At 46.1% G+C, this 24,899-nt stretch overlaps 1 protein-coding gene across 2 annotated transcripts in view; it reads left to right on the top strand.

The window, feature by feature from the left end:
* Window positions 1–7,612: 7,612 nt before the first annotated feature.
* The window catches only part of DDR1 (discoidin domain receptor tyrosine kinase 1), a 94,453-nt gene continuing 77,166 nt past the window's right edge, over window positions 7,613–24,899 (top strand). The window contains exon 1 of one of the 2 annotated variants that reach the window (XM_083723451.1): window positions 7,613–7,993. The gene's annotated coding sequence lies outside the window, so the exon portion shown is untranslated. The remainder of the gene's footprint in view (window positions 7,994–24,899) is intronic. The other variant, XM_083723454.1, reaches the window with a different exon arrangement.

The raw sequence follows: 24,899 nt of genomic DNA, 5'->3' as shown, positions 1-24,899 counted from the left end.
GGGGAAAATGGAATGGAGTATTCTGGGAAAGGGCACGGAAACTTGGTTTCCACATGGCAACATTTCCCCTGCAGCTTTCACGCTACATGATGATCCTTCCTTCTGTCGGGGTTGCTGCTTTAAAAGAAAAACAGACCTGGTTCTGCTCCACTGCTGTTTACACCAGCCTGCCGTGTGGATATGTGGCTGGTGAACTGTTCCTTAGCGTGACGGAGGCAGAAAAGCAGGAGCTGGTTTAAAAAATACAATAAAATTTTAAAAATGGCGGTCTTATGGTCCCAGCCAGCACCCACCTGCCCCAATTTGCCCGATATATCAGTTAACATTTTGCCTGATGGATTTAATCCAATAACGCCAACCAGCCTTGTACGAAATGCCTGTGATCCCAATGACCTCCAGACAGGCCTCCATAGCAACCGTCCATTCAGCAGCATATTTCCCCCCATCAAAGCTTGCGCCTTCGTTAAACTATTAACTTGTTCTCTCTCCTTGGATCCCTGCCACGGCTTTGGGCGCAGGGTGGTGGTGGTGCCGGCCGGGTTTCCCCCCTCCCATTTCTTCCTCCTACCCATGAGCCCTTTCTTAAGTCTTCTTAACAGCTCCCCTCCCTTGCCCAGATAGCAAATGCTAATTCATGCTTCTCAGGAATTTCTGTCCCATGACTTGACACCCGCCCCTTCTGACCTTCTGTGTTCTTGAAGCAGCAGCAGGGCCGGGATGACTTTTCTTGGGACGATGGCAAATGGGATTAAAATTGGGAACCCAGGCAAAACTCAAAAATAATCTTAAAAGAGGCCCTCATGCCCCGTGCAGGGTAACGTTCTGTAAGGTAGACTTTGATGTGTACTTAAAACAGCTTTATTCATAATTGCAGGCTGCTTTGAGAGCATTTCTTTTTTTCTTTTTAAAATTAAGATCTATTAAAAGTTCTTAAAAGCCTTTTCATTTGATGCGGGTTAAGTTTACACGGCACTGGTTTATTCAGGAGCCTCTGAGTTCAGGTTCTGGGACGGCGCTTTGCCTTTTTAAGCACCTGGGGGGTTATCCACGCTGCTTCATTTCCAGTCATTGCTTATCCTGTAACTTCCTTCTGAAATCCCGAAACTTTTCATAACCCCTAATGTTCCAGAGGGTTCCCCCCTCCCTTCTGTGGCCTGCTTTGGTTGCTCTGTAGACCATCTGGACAGCGATAACGCGGTAGCATCAGGAAAGCATCGCAATAATAATAATAACATTAATTTATTATTTATACCCCGCCCATCTAGCTGGGTTTCCCCAGCCACTCTGGGTGGCTTCCAACCGAATATTAAAAACAATAAAGCATCAGACATTAAAAACTTCCCTAAACAGGGCCGCCTTCAGTTGTCTTTTAAAAGTAAAATAGTTGCTTATTGCCTTGACATCTGCTGGGAGGGCGTTCCACAGGGCAGGTGCCACTACCAAGAAGCCCCTCTGCCTGGTTCCCTGTAACCTCACTTCTCACAGCGAGGGAACCGCCAGAAGGCCCTTGGCGCTGGACCTCAGTGTCCGGGCTGGACAATAGGGGTGGAAACGCTCCTTCCGGTATACTGGACCGAGGCCATTTAGGGCTTTAAAGGTCAGCACCAACACTTTGAATTGTGCTCGGAAACGTACTGGGAGCCAATGAAGATCTTTCAGGGCCGGTGTTATATGGTCTCGACGGCCACTTCCCGTCACCAGTCTAGCTGCCGCATTCTGGATTAGTTGCAGTTTCCGAGTCACCTTCAAAGGTAGCCCCACGTAGAGCGCATTGCGGTAGTCCAGGCAAAATGAATCATGTATAATAACACACCCTTATTGCCTTATTACTGCCTGAGGAACATGTTGCAGAAGACATCCACAAAAAGCCTATCCACCCTTGGCTTTTAGCCATCATCAAGCCTAGCCTGCTCATGAGGCAAACAGGCAGCTGCCTCAGCTGGCAAAGTCCAAGGGGGTGTGCTGCGAGTGCACCCATTGCCGGAAAAATGAGGAGCAGCGGCTGTGGCAGCTTCCGAGTTCTGGAGAGGAAAAGCGACTCTGACAGAGTTCAAGGATGCTTTGCAGCCAAGCAAATGCACTCAAGGAGGGTGTGAAGCAAGGCCAGTGAGGGTGTAGCCTGGGGAGGGTGTGTGTGTGGCCTTCAAACAGTGCCAAGGGCCAGATAGAGAGGCCTGGGGGCCACGCTTAGACCCCCAGAGCTGAGGTTGCTCATCTCTGCATGATACTGACAGCATTTTTTACTGTTCTCTGAAGCTGCTTCTTGCTGCCCCCTCCAAAAACTTGGCACTTGCTGCTTTTTTGCTGGTTGCAGCCACATCAGCTTACAATGGTGCCTCAGGTTACAAACGCTTCGGGTTACAAACTCCGCTAACCTGGAAGTAGTTGCTCTGTGTTGCAAACTTTGCCCCAGGATGAGAACAGAATTGAATTTTATTATTACGGTCACAGACCAGTTCCGGCTCACTTACAATATCAGGAAAATCATAAAACACAACAGGAATACATTGAATTGCAATTGGGTATAACAGAGACAATTCAGATATAGCGGCAGTTAAAAATATATATTAAATCTTGATCACTAAAATATAACCTAAAATTGTCATTTAAAACCTTAATCATTTTGGTAGTACAGCTTGTTCCCTAAGTTTTATGGCAGTCGCACAGAATTTGGCCACCCTTAGCGTGATCTCTAGATCCTTGTCCTCTACCAGGAGTTTTAGACATTGAAGTTCCGGACTCATTTGGAGATTTTTGTATAGCAGGAGTGATAAATACCGAGTGTATATCCCCGTAGAAACGGCAGCATAACAAGACATGAGAGACAGTTTCTACCTCCATCGAGCCGCAGGGGCCGACTCGTTCCACATATGGTTACCCTCGAATCTGCCCTGCAATAAGACAGATGGCAGCACATTGAATCTAGCAAGGATAAATGACCAGAGAAGAGAAATCGTGACGTGGTGGCAGTGGGAGGCCCCATTAGCGAAAGCGCGCCTCAGTTTAAATACGGACCTCCGGAACTAATTAAGTTTGTAACCTGAGGTACCACTGTATTTCCCCCTTCTGCCACCACCCGCCCACCCTTCCTTGCAAAACTGGTCTCCTTCGCCCCCACCCTGATGGCCAAGAACGCATGACCTGCAGTCCTAGATGAGACCTTGATGTCCCATCAATCAGCATTTGTTGGTAGGGGTCAAGCCACACAGCAGGACAGCATGTGGCTTACAGCAGCTGAGATCTGGATGCTGCTCTCCACCTCATATTACCCTCCCAGAGAATACAAGGATAATGGATTGTAGATCTTCCTCCTGCTAATGACACTCCTGGCTCCCCTTCCAGGACACCAAGATGCCTTAGCACTTGTCCTTATTGTGCATTCATGATGATTTGTGCTCAGGGCTGTCATACATGATCAGTACTGTTCAATACTGTTTGCACCTGCAATAGTTTCAAGGGCAGACGTCCTGCTTCATTTCCAGTCCCAATCCCAAAACTTCCTGCTGAAATCCTATAATTTTAATAACTCACATTTTCCAGTTTGGGGTTTTGTTTTGTTTTTGCCCTGTTTTAGTTGTGCTGTAGTACAAGAGCGCCCCTCCAAATACAGTGGTACCTCGGGTTACAGACGCTTCAGGTTACATACGCTTCAGGTTACAGACTCTGCTAACCCAAAAATATTACCTCAGGTTAAGAACTTTGCTTCAGGATGAGAACAAACCGTCTTGAGCCCTTTCTTTGATACTTTGGATGTAGTAAGAAAGAGCCACCCCTCGTGGTTATAAGGAAAGGCCATCTTTGACACGCTTCACTAGTATGAAAACAATGTAAGCAAATGAACGAATTAAGTACTTAACCCGAGGTACCACTGTAATTCAAAATAGAAAACATGCAGATATTCTTCATCTGGCTAATTTGATACAGCTTTTCTTCTTCACACAGAATTTGAAACACAGTGGTACCTCGGGTTATAGACGCTTCAGGTTACAGACTCCACTAACCCAGAAATAGTATCTCGGGTTAAGAATTTTGCTTCAGGATGAGAACAGAAACCGCACGGCGGCAGTGGGAGGCCCCATTAGCTAAAGTGGTACCTCAGGTTAAGAACAGTTTCAGGTTAAGAACAGACCTCCGGAATGAATTAAGTTCATAACCCGAGGTACCACTGTGGTAATAATGTGATAAAAAATTGGGGAAGCATCACAGAACAAGGAATAAAGTGGAATGATATGTGGATGTCCCAGTAGAAATCCACTACTAATGTGGTATTATTGTATCAGTGTCAGTCGTCTGGATAGCTAGGTTGGCTAGAACGTGGTGGTGATAAAGCCAAGGTTTCAGGTTCGATCCCCGTATAGGACAGTTGCATATTCCTGCATTGCAGAGGGTTGGGCTAGATGATCCTCAGGGTCCCTTCCAACTCTACAGTTCTTTGAATCTATTATTCTGTTTTTGCATGATACACACACACTCCAGGCAGGAGCCTGATATGCACTGAAAAGTGGTTTTAAAAAGCTTTTGCTTCCAATAGGGTACTCATACACATTGTTATCTCCCCTCACTTCTGTTCAAATGGGGTTCTACACGTTTTTGGAACAACACAAAAACCTACAATGTCTGTCTTGAAACAGCAGGTGAAAGTGGCCAGATCCCTTTCAATTGTCTGGAAAACAGAATTTAAATTAGGAGGAAATGGTGCAGGTTTTGGAACAAGGGGGGCGGAGGCACAGGACTCCTGGGTTTGCCGACTACATCCACCTTACGAAAGATTCTGCATGGTAGCAAGCAGTTTTGAGCAGACCCAGAGACACGGGTGATGGATGGGACATTGCTAGATGCAGGACGGGCAGACATGGTGTTATCTGTCCCCTGGGAGCCCGGCGAATGCTGCTGCTGGTGTGACTTTTACATTCACCCAGCAGACCTTGCAAGCAAACGGCGTTGTTTAAGATCTCATTAACGTCAACGCAGAATCCACGGACGCCCGACTGCCTCCCTCTTGGTCCCGGCTGGTTTGTGTGAATAAATCTGGGGGCACCATCCCTGATGATACATGGAAATGTGCGATTGCAGAATGTCTGGTTGTTGCTTTAAAAATAGCAGCTGTTCCGTCAGGGCTGAAACCCTTCTCCCTTCCCCCTGTGCCATTTTCCCAACAAAAATACTGTTGTCCAATGCTGCTTAGGAGCATGGGGGGGGGGGGGACATAGGTTCATCTAGCTCAGTACTGTGGTACCTCAGGTTACATACGCTTCAGGTTACAGATGCTTCAGGTTACAGACTCCGCTAAGCCAGAAATAGTACCTTGGGTTAAGACCTTTGCTTCAGGATGAGAACAGAAATCGCGCGGTGGCGGTGTGGCAGCAGTGGGAGGCCCCATTAGTACCTCAGGTTAATAACAGTTTCAGGTTAAGAACGGACCTCCGGAACGAATTAAGTACTTAACCTGAGGTACCACTGTATTGTCAACACTGACCGACAGCAGCTCTGCAGGAAGCATTTCTTAATCCTTTCTGTTTCCATCCTGCCCCATAACTCACCTTCTTTCTCAGTCCTCAGCTGCCAGCTGTCCGCCTGTTCCCATTTCCTCCCTGCTAAGATCTTCTTCTCCTTTCTCTTTACCTTTTCACACATTTCTATCCTTTCTTTCTCTCCCCTCCTTCTGCTTTTGTTTCACCTGCTGCTGCTGCCTAACCTACTGTTTAAGACACAGAAAACAGCTAACATTGCCTCCTCAATGTGCAAACATCTTCTGCTACAGCAACCTAGTCACATGCAGCCCAGCACAACGTCCTTCCTTTGCACATCACCAGACCACCATCAAAAAGAAAAGGGGAATGGTTAAGTAAACTATGTGAGTACCTGGAGTTAGCAAAACTGATGGATTTAATAAGGCATAAATCAAAAATTACAGTTCAGAATCAATGGGAATGCTTAAACAAATATTTATACAAGCAGGGCTCAAATACGAAAGTTTGGTTGTGCCTAGACTAACCTTGTGAAGAATATAGAGAACATAAAGATTTGACTGATTATGGAAGAATCTAAGGAAGGGAACTGATTGAAGAACAGATGTAAAGGTGAGCAAGATAACTAAGAGATGTGCGATGAATGCGGTGGAAGTCTTTTATAATATTTTAACTAAGATTTATATATTGTAATGTTTGAAGCATGAATTTGGTAATATTATTGGTTATGAAAAGTATTTTCTTTTTTAGTTTGCATTTTGGAAAACATGTATATAAATGTATTTACAGTGTTATGTATTTTTCCCCCCCTTTTTTCTTTTTTTGTAAAATTCAATAAATAAATATTTATTTTTTTAAAAAGCAAAGTGCTGCCCTACGGCTGGCTGAAGGGGGGAGGGCAAGCTGCCTGGGCAGATGTTCTGAAACGGGAAGAAGGAGCTTCTGGAGAAGAGAGGAGAGAAATGGAAGCAAGGCCACTTGAGGCATTATCAACTTGGCAGCTGTACAGAGAGAGCCATAAATGGATTCCCCCTCTCTGCCCAGCGAGGAACTCCCCTACCGCTGCAACCCAACCCTATTTCAGGCCGTAGGGAGTGCCATGAGGATGTTGTGGCATCCCTGCTCCTCTTAACTCTCACCACCTGCAGTCAGACATCTGTTGTCGTTTCCTGGGCCACCAGTTTGCTGCTATGCTGGACAACTGAGCTACTCACAGCAGTAGACACTTCTGTGTTCTAGTCTACTTCCTGCTTTCTATTCTGGGAGAAGTCTGGAAACCCATAGAAATGGACTAGAAAGTGAATGGAGCATTCCTGCTCCACAAACTCTCCAAGTGTCCCTGTTTTCCAGGAACAGTCTAGATTCACAGAAGCTGTCCCTGTTTCTGATTTGATCCCACTTTCCCCTAGGGTTTAGTAGCGGGGTTCTCTCCCTCCAAACAAACTATAACAATTGGTTTAGGGTGGGATTGCTAAGGTCAAATGTACCGCTACTTCCGCTCCAAAAAGGCTCTCATGCCGATTGTGCAAACAGTTCTGCCCCTGAGCCATGTAGTATGAAATGGTGGCCTTGTTGTTGTTGTTTAGTCGTTTAGTCGTGTCCGACTCTTCGTGACCCCCTGGACCAGAGCACGCCAGGCACTCCTGTCTTCCACTGCCTCCCGCAGTTTGGTCAAACTCATGCTGGTAGCTTCGAGAACACTGTCCAACCATCTCGTCCTCCATCTTTCCCAGCATCAGGGTCTTTTCCAGGGAATCTTCTCTTCTCATGAGGTGGCCAAAGTATTGGAGCTTCAGCTTCAGCATTTGTCCTTCCAGTGAGCACTCAGGGCTGATTTCCTTCAGAATGGAGAGGTTTGATCTTCTTGCAGTCTATGGGACTCTCACGAAGTGTAAATCAGAAGCGACAGTGAACTACCGTGGGGCATGAAAGGGGACTCGCTAACAGAAAAGGGACAGGGGGAAAAGGAATTCTAGCACGAAAAGGTGGAAGTTTGGATTTTCTGTGCAGGTCGGCTTGTGGAGGAGAGATTTGCCCTCTCTCTCCCTCTCCACAGTGTCCCCCACCTGTTTCCCCTTTGGCAGCAGTTGCCACATGCAGGCAAAGCCCACACCTCACAACTGTCCGGGACACACAGTTGTCTCTTTCTAGGAGCTGTGGAAACAGTTGTCACCCACAGTATCTGTGAATCAGGGCTGGCCGAGTCGAGGGAGCCTTTGTGGTAGGTCTGGATTAAAACTCCTCTTTGGTACATGCAGAAGGCGGGCGAGCAGCACCGGGAAATAATTTAAGAAATCAATTTCAACTGCAGAAAGTCATGAAAAGCACAAAAAATGGCACGACAAGAGCAGAAAAGCAGCTAGCAATCCCAGGAGCCTTTGCACCAACCTCTGAGGCCTGTGGAGAGTTGGGAGTTTGAGAAAAGAGGTTTGGTGGGAGCAATTGTGGTGGAGTTGGGTGGATTTTTGTGGATTTTTGGCAGAGGAAAACCGAGAGCCACCATTGCCATAGTTCATGCCAGTCTGGTAAGTGCTTTTGGTTCGTTTGTTTTTTAAAGGGTTTTTCTAGGGCTTCCAGAAGTTTAGAGAGTGTTTACAGGCTTTTGAGATGATATATGTGATTTCACACTTACGGGAGTTGCCTGTAAATATATTTGGGCTACACTTTAATGTACAAGTCTGCCCCTTAAAACAAAAAAATGGGGGCCTCTTATCCAAATATGGAAACAGGGACCTCAGAAAAAGAAGAAAAGGAGGAGGCAACTACTGTAGTCAAGGGTAACTAGTAAAGAATAGGGAAAAGTGCCGCATTATTTGCTAACAGGCCTGGCAGCAGAGTTTTGCTGGGAAACAGGGATTTCAGAGAGCTAATGTGGAGCTGGGAGGGCAAACTACATCCTAGATTCACACAGCCCTTAACAGAAGCTCTCTGGGCATCTCCTGAACCAAGAAATAAAATAAGGCAGCATTAGGATAAAGTATAATGCAATAAGAAAATTATAAGCAACTTAATTAAAAAATCTGAAACAAAACTGCAACTCCCAGCCCGTGAAACATAAGTTTTCTCTCAGCCTCCACCTGATGTTATGGCACCAAAATGTTCACTTGTATCCGCCTCCCCCAATCAACACAAATTTACCCTTCCTGCAGAAAATCTGATCTTAGAATAAGCCTGTTTCTAGCAGTCACTTGCAATATTAAGTCCCTGCCTGGGAGCAACAAGGGTGTGTGTGTGTTCAACAGCCGCTGACATGTTGACTGACTGCAGAGTCTGGAATCTGGAACGGCTTTCAAAGGGCAACGTTTTGTGTCAGGGCCCACTTGTAAGATTTCTGTCTGAGATAACTGCCTCCCCCTCTACTGTGTGTTAGTGCATGTTTTACATTTTTGGAGCCTTTTAGTCATTCTTCCGGAACAATGGAAACAAAACACTTGTCGTGAGATGCTTGTTGTGAGATGCACAAGGTCAAGACCTTTCTCATATACCGTAGATCTTTGGCTGAAAGGCTGCTCCACGTTATCTCACAACTGTAGTGTCCTGAAAATGTTAAAACACTTAAGATTTCTCCAGATGCTGAGACCTGGGCAGCACGGTACACTTTTGAATTATGTTGCATCGTTTATTGTCTTGTGGCTATTTAAAAATCTGTAAACTACATCTCTGTGCTCTTAAATATGTGATTTGTACCTTAGGTTTTTTGTCTCCTTATATCCAGTAGTTTGTTTTGTCTGTTTCTTAGATAATTTGAGAGTCTCCCTCCGTTGTGTGCGCCAAGGTTTCCCCTTGGTCAGAGATTTCTGTTTCGTTTCAGTCCTTTTTACAGCACTTTTGTCTCTCCCTGTAATTTCCAGAAGTGGAATAAATCATGTTGTCTTTGCCTGCTGAATTTGCATGACATAAGCAAGCTGCAGAATTCAGCTTTGATCTTGCAGAATCAGTCTGATGTAGAGCTAAGAGTTTTAAAAAGAAGGGCAACACGCAAAACACAGTTAAATTAGGCAGCGTACACACCGTGTATTTAATGCACATGACTCTCCCTCCCAAAGAATCCTGGGAACTGTAGTTTGCTAAGAGCCCTGGGGATTATAGCTTTGCGAGAGGCAAAGTTCCCAGGATTCCTGGAGGAAAGTCTTGTTCTTTAAATGCATGGCATGTATGCAACCTTGGACGTGGCGGTAATATATTTTGCACATATTCTGAAGTTCACCACTTCCTCTTGGAAGGCACCGCAGCAGCTGGATTGTGAGCGTCCATCCATTTCTGGGACATTAACCATCGAGTGGCAGTCAGGAGACTTCGGACAGCAGAGACACCCCAGCTACAGACTTGGTTATCAGGGACTAATAACAGGGTAGCTTGAGGTGTAGCGACAGAAAAACCAATTGAAATATACTCAGAGTCGAGCGATCTGCATTAAAATGCCGGTGAATTTTCGTGAGGACCTAGAAACGGGAAGTTGCAAACTGATTTGGAAATGTGGCGATCTGAACACCAGTCGCTGCTGCTGAACAGGGAGTCTTCATTTAGCATTTGCCATTGGCCGAGGCGGCTTCTAGGGCTTTGTCCAGCCCCCTTATAAAGCCTTTGTTTAAGGGACAGAGCCTCCAAAGCCGGCATAGGCAACCTTGGCCCTCCAGATGTTTTGGGACTACAACTCCCATCATCCCTGATCACTGGTTTTGTTAGCTAGGGATGATGGGAGTTGTAGTCCCAAAAAACATTTGGAGGGCCGAGTTTGCCTATGCCTGCTCCAAAGGGACAGTCTCATTTGGGGGCAAACTTCGTCCCCAGCGCCTCTCTCTTGCTGCAAATTGTCCGCCGCTGCTCAGTGCGTTGGGATGGAGGAACATGGGCGACTCGCTTAGGACAGCAGCAGCCCAGTAACATTATCCCCGTCCTCGGCGCATTCTTGGCTGTGCACGCTGGCTCCAGGCGGGTGTCACCCGAGCTCCTTGCTTCCCCAGCCAGGGCAGTGGACTGTTTACTCCAGGCAAGCCTAGCTGCGTATTATTAGCTCTCTCTGGTTTCTTGTTTGCATTTGAAGATGCGAAGGTCATGGCTGGAAAAGACACATTAGGTCATGTCTCAGCCATCTCTTTCTCCCCCGCAAATCCCCGCAGTCCATTCCTGATAGGTGGCTGTGGAGACTTAGTAGTCAGGGCTGTTGGCTTCCTTAGGGAAGGGAGAGCGGTGCCTGGGTGGTTAGGCAGGGCCAGCCCACCCAGGAGGCAAGGTGAGGCGACTGCCTCAGGCGGCAGGATTCACAGGGGCGGCAGATCCAGTCTCCAAGGAATGCGTTGTCCACCACTGCTGCTGCTGTAGCAATGACTGTGGTACGCTCCTTGGAGGCCAGATCTGCTTTCTCCATGCCTCATTTTGCTGAATGGGAGGCGCTGCTGGTCTCCTGCCACTCTTAGAGAGGAATTAGCGTGTCGGGCTGAGCTCTGGGGTCTCTTGGGGTCTGCACTCAGCATGATTCAGAGCAGGTCCCTTTCCCTCTTTGATTCCCACTTCAACATCTGGCAAGATTGATCCTGAAATATACTTGGAGTTGAGTGTGGATTTCATGCTTTTTATTCAGCTCATAGTAGCAATGAATGAAACTTTCCCCAAAACATAATATTAATAATAATAATTTTTATTTATACCCCGCCCTCTCCAGCCAAGGCTGGGCTCAGGGTGGCTAACAAGCAATAATAAAAACAAATTGAATGAATACAACTTGAAAAAAAAGATTAAAATACAACATTAAAATATTGAAACAATAAAATATTAAAATGCAGCCTCATAACAGGAGGAGAAGAAAAAGAAACAGGGGGAGGGAATCAAATTGGCTCCAAGCCAAAGGCCAGGCGGAACAACTCTGTCTTACAGGCCCTGCGGAAAGAAATCAGATCCTGCAGGGCCCTGGTCTCAAGAGACAGAGCGTTCCACCAGGCCAGAGCCAGTGTTGAAAAGGCCCTGGCTCTAGTTGAGGCTAATCTAACTTCCTTAGGGCCCGGGACCTCTAGGGTGTTGCTATTTATGGACCTTAAGGTCCTCTGTGGGGCATTCCGAGAGAGGCAGTCCCATAAGTACGAGGGTCCTAGGCTGTGGAGGGCTTTAAAGGTCAAAACCAGCACCTTAAATCTGACCCTGTACTCCACTGGGAGCCAGTGCAGATGGAAAAGATCTCATGGCAGAGACCCCGTGAGGAGCCTCGCTGCAGCATTCTGCACCTGCTGGAGTTTCTGGGACAGCTTCAAGGGCAGCCCCACGTAGAGCAAATTACAGTAGTCAAGCCTGGAAGTGACCGTCACATGGATCACTGTGGCCAGGTCAGGGTGGGAAACTGCTCTGGGGACATCTAGCTATATATACATTATTTACACAATGGGCCCCACATGATTGGCTATTTCCGGGCTGCTCTTGCAGGCCAATCAGGTCACTGATTCACTTCCACCTGGAGCTGGATTGGGTGGCTCCTGCGGACCAATCAGACTGCTGCATTCTGGATCCTATAGTTCTAGGATTCAGCTCAGTACATAACACCTCCGATTCCTCCCTGTGTCCACTTCTGGGCACCACAATTTAAGATGTTTATTGACACGCTAGAATGTGTGCAGAGGAGGGTGACCAAGATGGTTTGCAAACCAAGCCTTATGAGGAACCGTCGAGGGAATTGGGTTTGTCTAGCCTGGGAAAGAGGAAGCTGAGAGGAGATACGATAGCCATCTTCAGATATCTAAAGGGCTGTCACATGGTGTAGGGTGGAGCAAGCTTGTTTTCTCCCGTTCCGGAGGTTAGGAGTTGAACCAATGGCTTCAAATTACAATAAAGGAGATTCTGATCAAACACCAAACTTTGTGACACTAAAAGATGTTTCACAGTGGAAGGGACTCACTCCGGAGGTTGTGGCCTCTCCTTCCTCGGAGGTTTTTAAGCAGAGGTTGGATGGCCACCTGTCATGGCTGCTTTAGTTGAGACTCCTGTATTGCAGGGGGTTGGACTAGATGACCCTTGGGGTCCCTTTGAACTCTACAATGATTCTATTCCCAGTGTAGCTCTTTACTGTCTCCTTGTTGCAAGTGTAGATCTTCTGAAAGAGGACCTGGGTTGTTGCTGGTGGAGGGGTAAGCGGAGGAAAAAGCTCCAAGGGAATGAAGGTGAAATGCTCAGTAAACATGTCATCTGCAAGAGTGACCTCTCTCTCTCTCCCAGCAAGAGATAAGACCCTGTAGCCTTGCATCGCAGAGGCAAGCTTCCTTTAATCTTTGTGTGCTTATCAGGCCAAAGGCAAATGGAGCGTGAACAGAAAATGTTGAGACTGTAGAAAATCCCATGGAAAGGAAGGGAGAAGGAAACCAAAGAAGAGAATGAGCAACGATCTGGACCGGCCATCGTATTTTCCACCCTTTTTCTCTCATGCATGGAAATGCAGTACAGTGGTACCTCGGGTTAAGAACTTAATTAGTTCCAGAGGTCCGTTCTTAACCTGAAACTGTTCTTAACCTGAGGTACCACTTTAGCTAATGGGGCCTCCCGCTGCTGCTGCGCTGCCACCGCCGCACGATTTCTGTTCTCATCCTGAAGCAAAGTTCTTAACCTGAGGTACTATTTCTGGGTTAGCGGAGTCTGTAACCTGAAGCGTATGTAACCCGAGGTACCACTGTACTGTCAACTAATTTAAGCCATTCTGAGAGGTGGTTTTGGTCCTCCTTCCAGCAGATGTTGAGGTGAGATTCTGATGTGGATGTAACAGCATCAAGAAACTATTGCTAGCTTAACTGTCATGGCTTCTCCCAAAGAATTCTGGGAAATCTAGTCTGGCGAGGCTGCAGATAACCCATGACAGGGCTGGAGGTTCTTCAGAGACAGGGAATGGTTTGTTGACTGCTTCCAGTCTGTAGTTTACAGATGACCAGTGCTTTTTCCCTGAGGGGATGTAGGGGTACACATACCCCTAAACAATTTGTGAATATGATACAATAATCTTTATTGTCTTTTTTTATATATAAATTTTTATTAAGTTTTTCTTTTACATATTACAGTTACAGATAGGTAGCCGTGTTGGTCTGCCATAGTCAAAACAAAAAAGGAATTTTTTTAGTTTTTACATATTATTCATACAACCATGCTTACAAATTTGCTGATTTTTGAACTTCCACCAGCACCTCCCTCAATCATCCATTTTTCTTATCTTCACACATTTTCTATGTAATATTGCCTATTTAATATTAACCTTCCATCTCTATTTCTTTTTTACAATACGCCTTGTGTTATCACAAAGCCTCTAGCGTTGTCTGTTCGTCACATATGGTTTTCAGATAATCCGTAAACTTTCCCCAGTCCTCGATGAATTTGTGATCTTTCTGGTATCTGATTTTCCCAGTCATTTTATCCAGTTCTGCATAGTCCATAAGTTTCATTCTCTACTCATTCAAAGTCGGTAATTCCTCTTGTTTCCATTTTCGGGCCATTAATGTTCTTGCCGCTGTTACTGCGACAATAATCTTTATTGTCATTGTCCCATACAGAACAACGAAATTGAAAAAATCTACACCAGACATTCAAAAACCAACAAGCCTGCTATCCCAGCTATCCCAGCCTGGGTAGCCCCCTAAAAACTCTGATACCCCATAATTAAATACAATATACTCCCATAGAGACTACCTTACACTGTGTTTAAAACCCAAATCACATTTGGATAGAAACTATTTCTTAGGTGGCTAGTCCTAGTCTTTATAACCCTATACCTTCTTCCAGAAGGCAGAAACCGAAAGAGATAATTTCCGGGGTGCACACTATCCTGCACTATCTTTGCAGCTTTCTTGTAATTCCTGGCAGCATAGATTTGATCTTTTGTCCATTTACTGTGTTTATTTTCCACGATTTGAACTATAAAATGTTGATTTTCTTGAGTCAAAAGGAGAGTACGCCTAAACATTTTTTTTAAAAAAGAAAAATAGCACTGCATATGACTGCCCTGGTTACCCCAGCTGGTACAAAACATAGCCAGGAGATTTGCGAGGAAGGTTTCAGCTCTTTTTTAAAAAAACAGATGAACCAAAGCTCGTAGCCCCAGCACCTTTTTATCAGCTGGGCACCACACTTCTTCCCGAGGGAGCGGAAAACAATATCCCTTTGTGCCTGCCCATCACTACCCAGCATGCAAAGGGTTTCAGGCCAGGCTTTCTCGCATCACCTTCCTTAGTCCCTCATGGCCACAGGCCCATCTGCAAAACGGTGCGATTCGATTAGCGGCTATATGTTTTGGGCAAGAGAGAGATACTGCAACATTTCACACCTTGGGGTGAAATATTTCAGAGTCGGTTCTTTGTAGATATCTCCCCAACCCTTCCTCCCAAGTTGCATGGCCGTTTTCATCCTGTTTCTGAGGGCCTTGCCGGACACCAGGGCTCTCCAGGAGCCGAGAGAGCCATGGCTGATTAGGACCCACTTCAATGGCTCTAAGGAAGGTTGTTGTTTTCTAGTATCTGCCCTTGAAAATTGCTGTCCCTACTGTTTCCTTTTGGAAAAGCGATGAGGGATAGCTTTGAACACTATTACTGTTTCATAATTGTGAAACTGCCCTGGAAAAAACGGGACAGCCTGTGGTTTTTTTTTTGCTTGAGGTTGTGGTAGCCATTTTGGGTACCGTTCTCTTGCACTCTTTCGTGCTGTGCTGTTGTCCCCCCCAAAGCGCTTTTTCTGGGGTCACGATCTCACGCATCACCCCCAAAGGTGTGTTTTGGGGTGCCACGTGAGACCGCGCCTCAAAAAAAGCACAGGGGGGGGGGGAGGTTGAGAGCATGGCGTGGGTCACGTGATTCGCCTGGGAGCATGCCCCAGAAGACCCGGTTTCCGATCATAAAAAGTTGGACAGTATGCTGTTAGTTAGATTCTGTAGTCTTCACGGTGTCCAAGCTACTTACATTTAACAACCTAAATATATCATACCATTAAAGTTCATATAAAACATTGAAGTTATCATACAGTAACCTATGATTCAAACATGCATACATACAGAGAGAAAAGCACACACACACCATAATGGTCACAGGCAGCATGATTGCGCAGCACAAAACCAGCTATCAAAAAAGGTAATTCCGGTGCTGAAAAGATATCAGCAAAATTGCCAAGAAGGCTTCACCACAAACAGCCTTCCACAGATGGGGAGCCACTACTGAAAAGGCCCTCCAGCCCTTTCTATTGTACTTGTTCACCCTACTGCCCTTGTCTTCATATCTGGTCCCCGTCCCTCATGGTGAAACAGAGGGGGGTTGGTGGAATGAATTGTCAATATCAGCAGGCACCAAGTGTGATGGTGTTTAGCCCTTCTGCCTTTCTACAGTACTTGCCCAAACAGCTGCTATTGTCTCTATGGTTCCTCCCCTTGCACATTGTATTGTCCACCCCTGCAACATCTTGATGGAGAAAGGGTGGGGGCTGGCGTCTGATAATACAGTATTGACAAAAGGGACGCGGGTGGCGCTGTGGTCTAAACCACTGAGCCTCTTGGGCTTGCCGATTGGAAGGTTGGCGGTTCGATTCCCCACGATGGGGTGATCTCCCATTGCTCTGTCCCAGCTCCTGCCAACCTAGCAGCTCAAAAGCATACCAGCGCAAGTAGATAAATAGGTACCACTGCAATGGGAAGGTAAATGGCATTTCCATGCGCTCTGGCTTCTGTCACAGTGTTCCGTTATGCCAGAAGCAGTTTAGTCCTGCTGGCCACATGACTTGGAAAAGCTGTCTGTGGACAAAGCACATTATTTTGCTCAAAGGCTTCTGGGTCCTGTATAGTTTAACTCTCACAGCGCTACAGTTCCCTGCAGCTTAACAAACTACAGTGCCCAGAATTCTTTGACGGAGGAAATGTTTCTCAAATGTGCTTTAAAAGTTTAGTGTGTGTAAGAAATGAGCAAGAGATGATTTCCTAGGGTTGCCATATTTTCAAGAGGTAAAAATCCGGAAACAAAAAGTTGTCGAGCTTTTTTAGGGCAATTAGGCCCTCTGCCCGAGCCTGAACCAGAGCTGTCCATGCATACACACACAAAATTTAAACCCCAAATCCAGAACATCTGCTTCAAAATGTAAAATTCCGCCCAGATGGGCATGTAGGACTCCTGAAAGAGGACATGTTCAGGAATTCCAGGACGTATGGCAACCCTAATTTCTGTGTTCCTCGATTTCTGGGAATGGAGTTGAGAGATGACCTAACCTGGGGAGAAAACAGTAAAGACCTGATGAAGAGAGCACAGCAGAGGTTATATTTTCTGAGAATCCTCCGGAAAAATAATCTCTCAGAGGACTGATATTTATCGATCGATAAAGATTATTGATTGATCAAAGGAGCCAAGACTCTGAGAGTCTGTGTTTGAAGCCTGATAAGGCCCAGAGTGACACAGCCTGATAAGACTAGTGTGTGTGTGTGCACAGATTGTATAGGATTAGAAAGTGGGATCATGACAGTGATACGTTGGTGTCTCCTGGCTGCCCCCTTCTGTGTATTGATATGGCAGGGGGCATCTGAGCAATCTCTGAATAATTCAATAGCAGGTTCTCTCCCTGGACGCCGAGCTGTGCTGCAATCGTGCCAGATGGGCCGTTTTGCAACCCCGATGGTGAATAATGAATGAATAAGCCCCTGATAATGAGGACGCCATCGGCCCCGTGGGAGGAGAGAAGGAGAGAGCGGGAGACAAAGGCAGATGAGGCAGCTGGTGCCTATGAATCAGGGGGAATAAGGAGGAAAAGCAAGGCCGCTCCTTCTTTCTCCCTTGCGCAAATCCTGCACCCAACACCCTGCCTAAGCCTGGGAACGAAATCAAGACTTGCTTCACCCAGAATCAGCTATAGCTGAGAAATGCTCATTCCCAAGCAAAGAGAGTCACAGTACGATCCTCTCAGAGGTTTGTGTCTGACTAAGCCAGGGGCAAGCAAACTTTTTCAGCAGGGGGCCGGTCCACTGTCCCTCAGACCTTGTGGGGGGCCAGACTATATTTTGAAGGAAAAAAATGAACGAATTCCTATGCCCCACAAATAACCCAGAGATGCATTTTAAATAAAAGCACACATGCCACTCATGTAAAAACATGCTGATTCTTGGACCGTCCGCAGGCTGGATTTAGAAGGTGATTAGGCCGGATCCGGCCCCCAGACCACCAGCAGCCACCTATCGCCCACCCAACTGCCGCTGCAACAGCAAATCAAGAAAAGCCATTTCCGCAGCCACCAATCACATGCACTAACCACCGCTGACAATCTCTGGCTCGCGGCAGCAACCAATCACCCGTCCCCCCTCAGCACTACCCGTGTATAAGACGACCCCAATTTTTAAACATTACTTCACGTAAAAAAATCCTCGTCTTATACATGGAAAAGTACGGTAATTCTTTATTGTGGTTGATAAATGCAAACTGTTTAATTATTATTTTCCGATTTGTAGTTTTACTGTTCACTGATTCTGATGGATTGTTGAATGTTGCTTTGTTTGATATGAAGTTGTTTATTTTAAAGTTATTGCGACTTTTTATATTGGATCAGATTGTTATTGTTTAATGTTTTATTATGTTTTCATATGTGCTGGAAGCCGCCCAGAGTGGGCGGGGTATAAATAAATATTATTATTATCATTAGTATTATTAGTATTAGTATTATTAAATCAGCACTTTGAATTTCTCTTAGGATCCTGGTGGTAAGCTTACAATCCAATCTACATTCTCTCTCTTTCTTTCTCTTCTATTATAGTTAGAGTGGTACCTTGGTTGTCGAACTTAATCTGTTCTGGGAATCTGGTTGACTCCCGAAACTGTTCAAAAACCAAGGCACGGCTTCCGATTGGCTGCAGAAGCTTCCTGCACTCAATCGGAAGCCACGTCGGATGTTCAGCTTCCAAAAAACGTTCGCAAACCTGAACACTCACTTCTGGGTTTGTGGTGTTTCGGAGCCAATTTGTTCAGGACCCAAGCCGTTCGATAACCAAGGTACCACTGTATTATTAGTTTTTGAATTTATATACAGTGGTACCTTGGGTTAAGTACTTAATTGGTTCCGGAGGTCCGTTCTTAACCTGTTCTTAACCTGAAGCACCATTTTAGCTAATGGGGCCTCACGCTGCTGCCGTGCCGCTGGAGCACGATTTCTGTTCTCATCCTGAAGCAAAGTTCTTAACCTGAGGTACTATTTCTGGGTTAGCGGAGTCTGTAACCTGAAGCGTATGTAACCTGAAGCATATGTAACCTGAGGTACCACTGTACCACCCTATACCTGGAGGTCTCAGGGTTCTTCACAGAACAGAATCAGAATATAAAACCACAAAATATATAATCAAAATCAAAACAACACACACACACACTGCTGGAGTGCTTTGAGCAGCACAGACCATGCAATTTTGTTTCCGTCTGTTGGAAAACCATTATATGTACCTGACTTGTCTGTGTTTCTCAAGAAGCTGAATGTGTATGATTCATGGGGGTTTGTTGGGGCCTGCAATAGCTCTAGCATTCAGCTATACCCAAGCAGAAAAACTGGACAAACAAGAAACATGAGACTCAGATGAAATGGAATAAAACCAGAGACAGATGAGAAACAACAAAGTGTTTTGAAATGCTTTGAGAACTCAGGCTGTGTACACATCACAAATCCAAGTCCCTTTTAAAGTACATCACCCTCCTTCACAGAGCTACAATTCTCAGCACCCTCAGCAAACTACAGTTCCCGGGTTTCTTTGGCGGGGTGTGCTTTCAATGTATCTGCTCAGAAGACCCACTAAATTAGGACTAAACCCCACTGATTTCAGTGGGGGTTTACTCCCAGGTAAATGGAGCAACTGCAGCCTAATCTGACACCTTCAATGCAATTGCAAGGATGGGAGCCAGTTTCATGGACACCAGTGAAATTTCCTTCCGAGGAAAAGCACTCCATCTCCAGGTTGAAAGGTTTCGATTCTTTTTGCAAATGAAAACGTGAATTTCACTTCCACTGATTTCAATCAGGCTGGATAACAGCCAAATCAAATATCTTTAATACGGTCAATGACCAGAAAGCAGTTTAAAAAATATGACATTATAAGTAGTATTGTGCTACAAATACCAGTGGAAATATGGCCAATTCACAGAATTGGTGCTTATATTTATGCCAGGTTTCATCTTTTAAGGTTTTAAAAATTGAATTCAAATGTCACTACTGTTTCCGGAGGAGAAATTAATTTGCTCCTCAAAATTCTAATTTGCAAATGTTGCTGATTCTCATACTCTGAACGATCAACTCTTGTGCTAGGTTTGCATGTCTTTGATGCCCAGTTCTGCCTGAATTGCATACCTGACACCTCACAATAAGAGTTTGAAACTCAAGAGGAGACATGCAATAGCAGTTAGTATTTGACAGGAGTGATAGCTTGGGGGGGGGGGGAGTAGTGCGTGCTGACATATCATAAGCCAAGTGACCGGCTAAGCATGATTTCTAGTGTAACAAGAGGACACACATTTCTAGTGGTTGACAGAAGGGACACAAAAGTTGTTGAGCTTTTTTAAAGTTTTTCCCAAAGTTGTTGAGCTGTTTTTAAGGAAATTTGGTGGCTGAATCCCAGCAATGTCTGGAAAATTCTTTTGGTTAGCCAGTGCTTTTTCCTGGGGGTACACATAGCCCCTAAAGATTTTGTGAATCTTTGTACTTTTGTCCTTTTACTGTATTTATTTTTCCTGATTCGAACTATAAAACAGTGATTTTCTTGAGTCAAAATGAGAGTACCCCTAAACACATATTATTAATTTATTTTTAAAGCAGGTGGTTTAGCAAAACCAGATTAAATTTTGCAAAGATATATTTTAAAGAAATGGAAGGGGAAAAAATAATTCAAAATAGAAAACATGCGGATATTTTTCATCTGGCTAATTTGATCCAGCTTTTCTTCTTCACACAGAATTTGAAACACAGTGGTACCTCGGGTTGCAGACGCTTCAGGTTACAGATGCTTCAGGTTACAGACTCCGCTAACCCAGAACTAGTACCTCGGGTTAAGAATTTTGCTTCAAGATGAGAACAGAAATCGTGCTCCGGCGGCGTGGCAGCAGCAGGAGGCCCCATTAGCTAGTTTCAGGTTAAGAATGGATCTCCAGAACAAATTAAGTTCTTAACCCGAGGTACCACTGTACCTTGGTGCCGAATTCTGATTTCTTTAGCATGCAGTGTGAATACAAGAGCCATCAGATTGTTGTCCCATCTGCCTTCCTCTATTTTGCCGTTTTTTCCTTTGCTTGTCTGACTCCCCTTCTTCCTCCCCTCTCTGCCCCCTCTCTTTGCAACTAAATTTAACCACACGAAGCCGCCTGGAATCACAGTAGACAAAGCCCGTCCTTCTCCCAGAGGCGCCTGGGCTTTGATCCCTGCCAAACCTTGAACAAGAGGTTCAGTTAGTGACAGCTAAGTGGCTGGGACAGAACAGAGCAGGGGGAGTGGGTGGGTGGGCTGGGCCTTGGGGAGGGGGCCAAGGCTTCCAGCAGAACTGTAGGAGGATGGTAGCAGTGCCTCTTCTGCCTGGGGTACTTTCTCCCTCTCTTCTCTTAGGAGATAATCTCCCTGGGAAATCAGAATCTCCTTCTCCAGCCAAGAAAAAACCTCTCCTGGCTGGCAACCCAGAGCCCAGACGGTTTGGGAGGGGCCGGGTCACGCGTTGTCACATTTATGCACTTAGAGAGACGGGCAGAGACGCCAGTGGGGAAACTAATGGGCTCCGAGGCATGGCTGTCGCTGCGGCTCGGAGGTGTGCGTGTTCTGCCCTCCTTTTCCCCAAGGCCTCCGGCTGTTTCCAGCGCCCCACAGTATCAAGTATCTGTGCCACGACGATGCTTGCAACTAACTACTGGCACCCCAAATATCGGACAGATTTAGACAACTCCTGGACTGGGTAGATTTAGACAACTGGTAGCGGCACAAGTTGCAGGTGCTAAGTTTGGCCAGTTACTGTCTCTTTTTTTGTATATAATTTTATTAAGTTTTCTATTTTACAATTTAAAATACTCATTTTACATCCTTAAGATATCAATGACTTCCTTTCTCTTTCCATGCTTCATTTTACATATCATAAATCCCTGCATATTTTATAATAAGAATAATTTATTATTTATACCCCGCCCATCTGGCATAATATTCCAACAGAATATTAAAAGACAATAGTCTATTAAACATTAAAAGCTTCCCTAAACAGGGCTGCCTTCAGATGTCTTCTAAAAGTCTGGTAGTTGTTTATTTCCTTGACATCTGGTGGGAGGGCGTTCCACAGGGCGGGTGCCACTACCGAGAAGGCCCTCTGCCTGGTTCCCTGTAACTTGGCTTCTTGCAGTGAGGGAACCACCAGAAGGCCCTCGGCGCTGGACTTCCGTGTCTGGGCAGAACGATGGGGGTGGAGACTTTGCTTATCTTTGCTCCTTCCACTTCACGCTTCTGGGAGACCAGTGGGGGGGGAGCTTGTCACAGAAGGAGGGGAGTCACCCGGGACTCTTCACCAGCCTGACTCATCCCTGCCTCTTGCCCTCCCTCATCCTATTCTCCTGATGCGGCTTCTAGCTCTGATTCTGAACTGCTCTCTGCCATAGACTCCCCCCGCTCACTAAGCCCTGTTTCCTCTTCAGCTTCAGCTTCCAACACCTCCTCCCAGCCTTCTCCCTCTCACCACTCATTGCTGCCCCACCACCACTCATAGAGTCAGAAGAGACCCTTAGGGTCCTCTAGTCCAACCCCGTGATGCAAGAATCTCAGCTGAAGCATCCAAGACCCTCCAGCCTCTGCTTAAAAACCTCCAAGGAAGGAGAGAAGGAAAGATGCTCTGAGCCTTCTTCCCTTGGGGGTTCCCAAGCTGGTCCTCCCGCCAGATGGGCGGGATACCTGGACAGTCAGTGTAGACTATGGGTGGGCAAACTAAGGCCTGAGGGCTGGATCCGGCCCAATCACCTTCTAAATCCAGCCCGCAGACGGTCTGGGAATCAGCTTGTTTTTACATGAGTAGAATGTGTGCTTTTATTTAAAATGCATCTCTGGTTTATTTGTGGGGCATAGGAATTCATTCATACCCCCCCCCACATAGTCTGGCCCCCCGCAAGGTCTGAGGGACAGTGGAAAAAGTTTGCTGACCCCTGGTGTAGACAATACTGAGCAAGAGGGACCAATGGTCCGACTCAGCATAAGCACTTTCCTAAAACGCAGCTGCCATTCTGGCCAGCTTCTGTATACAAAATTGTTGTGGGTTTTTGTCTCTCTCTCTCTCTCTCTCTCTCTCTCTCTCTCTCTCTCTCTGTGTGTGTGTGTGAGTGAGAGAGAGAGAGAGAGAGCGCAATCTTGTCCATTGCTTTAGGCAGCAAGACGTCTTGGGCTAGCCCTGACTTTGATCCATTGCTCTGGGAACAGCGTCCCTTGTGTGCCATTGTCGTGCTGCCTCTCTCCCTCTGCCTTCCCAAACCGAGAATTAGTCACACGCACCCAAGCCAAACCCAAGCCAACAATGCCCCCCATTGTCCCTTCCACCCTCCTCCCCTTCCCTCTTGCAGGCTTCTCGCACAGCCATCCCTTGGCAGTACCCTCTGCAGGATCCTCCCCCACCCACCATGGTTCTCTGCGGGGCGTGCCAGGCTCAGGAGCTTGGCACTTCGCCCTCTCCTTCTGTGGCTTCTGCCGGGCAAAGGAATGCCAGTCAGGGAGTGGCTGGCACGGGCCTAAGGCAAACGGGACAATTGCCATTCAAGTTAACACTCTGCGTGCTGGAGAACATGGGGATCACTGGATCTGTCCCTTTTGGACCTCTCCATTTCTCATTTCCTCCCAATCTTAAATCCAGGTTCTCCACATTTCAGCTGGAATCTCTGTGTTGTTGTGACTCGTGAAAATGTCCCACAAATGCAGTTTTCTCCCAATAAACCTACGTTGGCGTGCATTTTTGACTAATGCATATATGCTTGCAAGCAATTCCTCCTAATGTAATCCTTTTTTTGGGGGGGTACGTTATTTTCACAAATATATGCCTTTTTCTGCACACTTCTTCCTAGTGCATGCACTTCTGCTGATGCTGGTTGGTTGGAGAATTGCATTGCAAGATTTGGCTAAGCATGGGTTTTTGAAGCTGCCGTTCCTTTGTTTTGGAAAGTGCAGTTCGTGTAGGTTTGCCTTTAAATGGAAACTGAATCAGATCCCACCCCCATCACTAGTAGGGCACCAACTCTGACCCAGGGCATGTTGTTAAAGGAGGGGGAGGGGCCATGATTGTGGAAAAGCATATGCTCTGCTTGCAAAAAACAACAACCAAAAAAACAGTAACAACCCTGGGTTTGCTCTGTGGCATCCCCATTTAAAAAGATCCAGGTAAGCAGAGATAGATTCTTAATCTCAGGGTTTGAGCACTGCAATGGGCTGGACTAGATGACCCCCACGGTCCCCTTCTTAAACTCGACAATTCTGTGATCTAAGATCTCTGCCCGAGACTCTGGGAAATGGTCAAAGGCGACGTCAGAGATAGCGAGGGCCACATCTTGGATGGCTTTAAAAGAGGACCAGACCATTTCAATGAAGAAAATGTGATGTTCAGTGGTCAAGACAGTGCGGTGTAGTGGTCAGAACTGCTGGGCTAGGAGCTGGGAAACAAGGGTTCAAATCATCACATAGCCTGCAATGAAGCTCACTGGGTGGCCTTGGGCTAGTCCCTGTCCCATAGCATGTGACATAACATCCACAAACCTTTCTTTGTACAGTGGCACCTTGGTTTAAGAACAGCTTAGTTTATGAACAACTTGGTTTAAGAACGCTGCAAACCCGGAAGTAGGTGTTTTGGTTTGTGAACTTTGCCTTGGTATAAGAACATGTTCCGCTTCCTGTCAAGTGAGTTCTATTTGTAAACTGAGTCCCCTGCTGCTATGGGAAAGCAGTCTTGGTTTAAGAATGCTTTGGTTTAAGAACGGACTTCCGGAACGGATTAAGTTCCTAAACCAAGGTACCACTGTAATGGCAGGCTTGTGCATCAACTGATAAATCTTAGGGATGTTCAGGAAGGAAAAGCACTCTGCACATGGTCTAAAACACTTTCCGCTGTTTTTAACACTTGATTGGGAGCCACCCAGAGTGGCTGGGGAAACCCAGCCAGACGGGTGGGGTATAAATAATAAATTAAGGTCTTTAAGCAGAGGCTTGACAACCATATGTCAGGAGTGCTCTGATGGTGTTTCCTGCTTGGCAGGGGGTTGGACTCGATGGCCCTTGTGGTCTCTTCCAACTCTATGATTCTATGATTCTATTCTATGATTATTATTGAGCTTCACATCTTCTACAGGTGGTTGAAATGAAGGCCATTGTTGCCACCAGTTCTTAGATGAGAGTGGGAGGCTTGGGGCAACAGGACACGAGAGAAAAGTTATGCCAATCGCCGGGAGTCTTGCCTTTTTTCTGAGGAGGTTTCAAGCTGACACA

Source organism: Podarcis gaigeae (assembly GCF_964106915.1).
Source record: "Podarcis gaigeae genome assembly, chromosome: 2".
In the NCBI taxonomy this organism is placed as follows: domain Eukaryota; kingdom Metazoa; phylum Chordata; class Lepidosauria; order Squamata; family Lacertidae; genus Podarcis; species Podarcis gaigeae.
The sequence above is the reverse complement of the archived record's forward strand: the minus strand, read 5'-3'. Positions and strand labels throughout refer to the sequence as shown.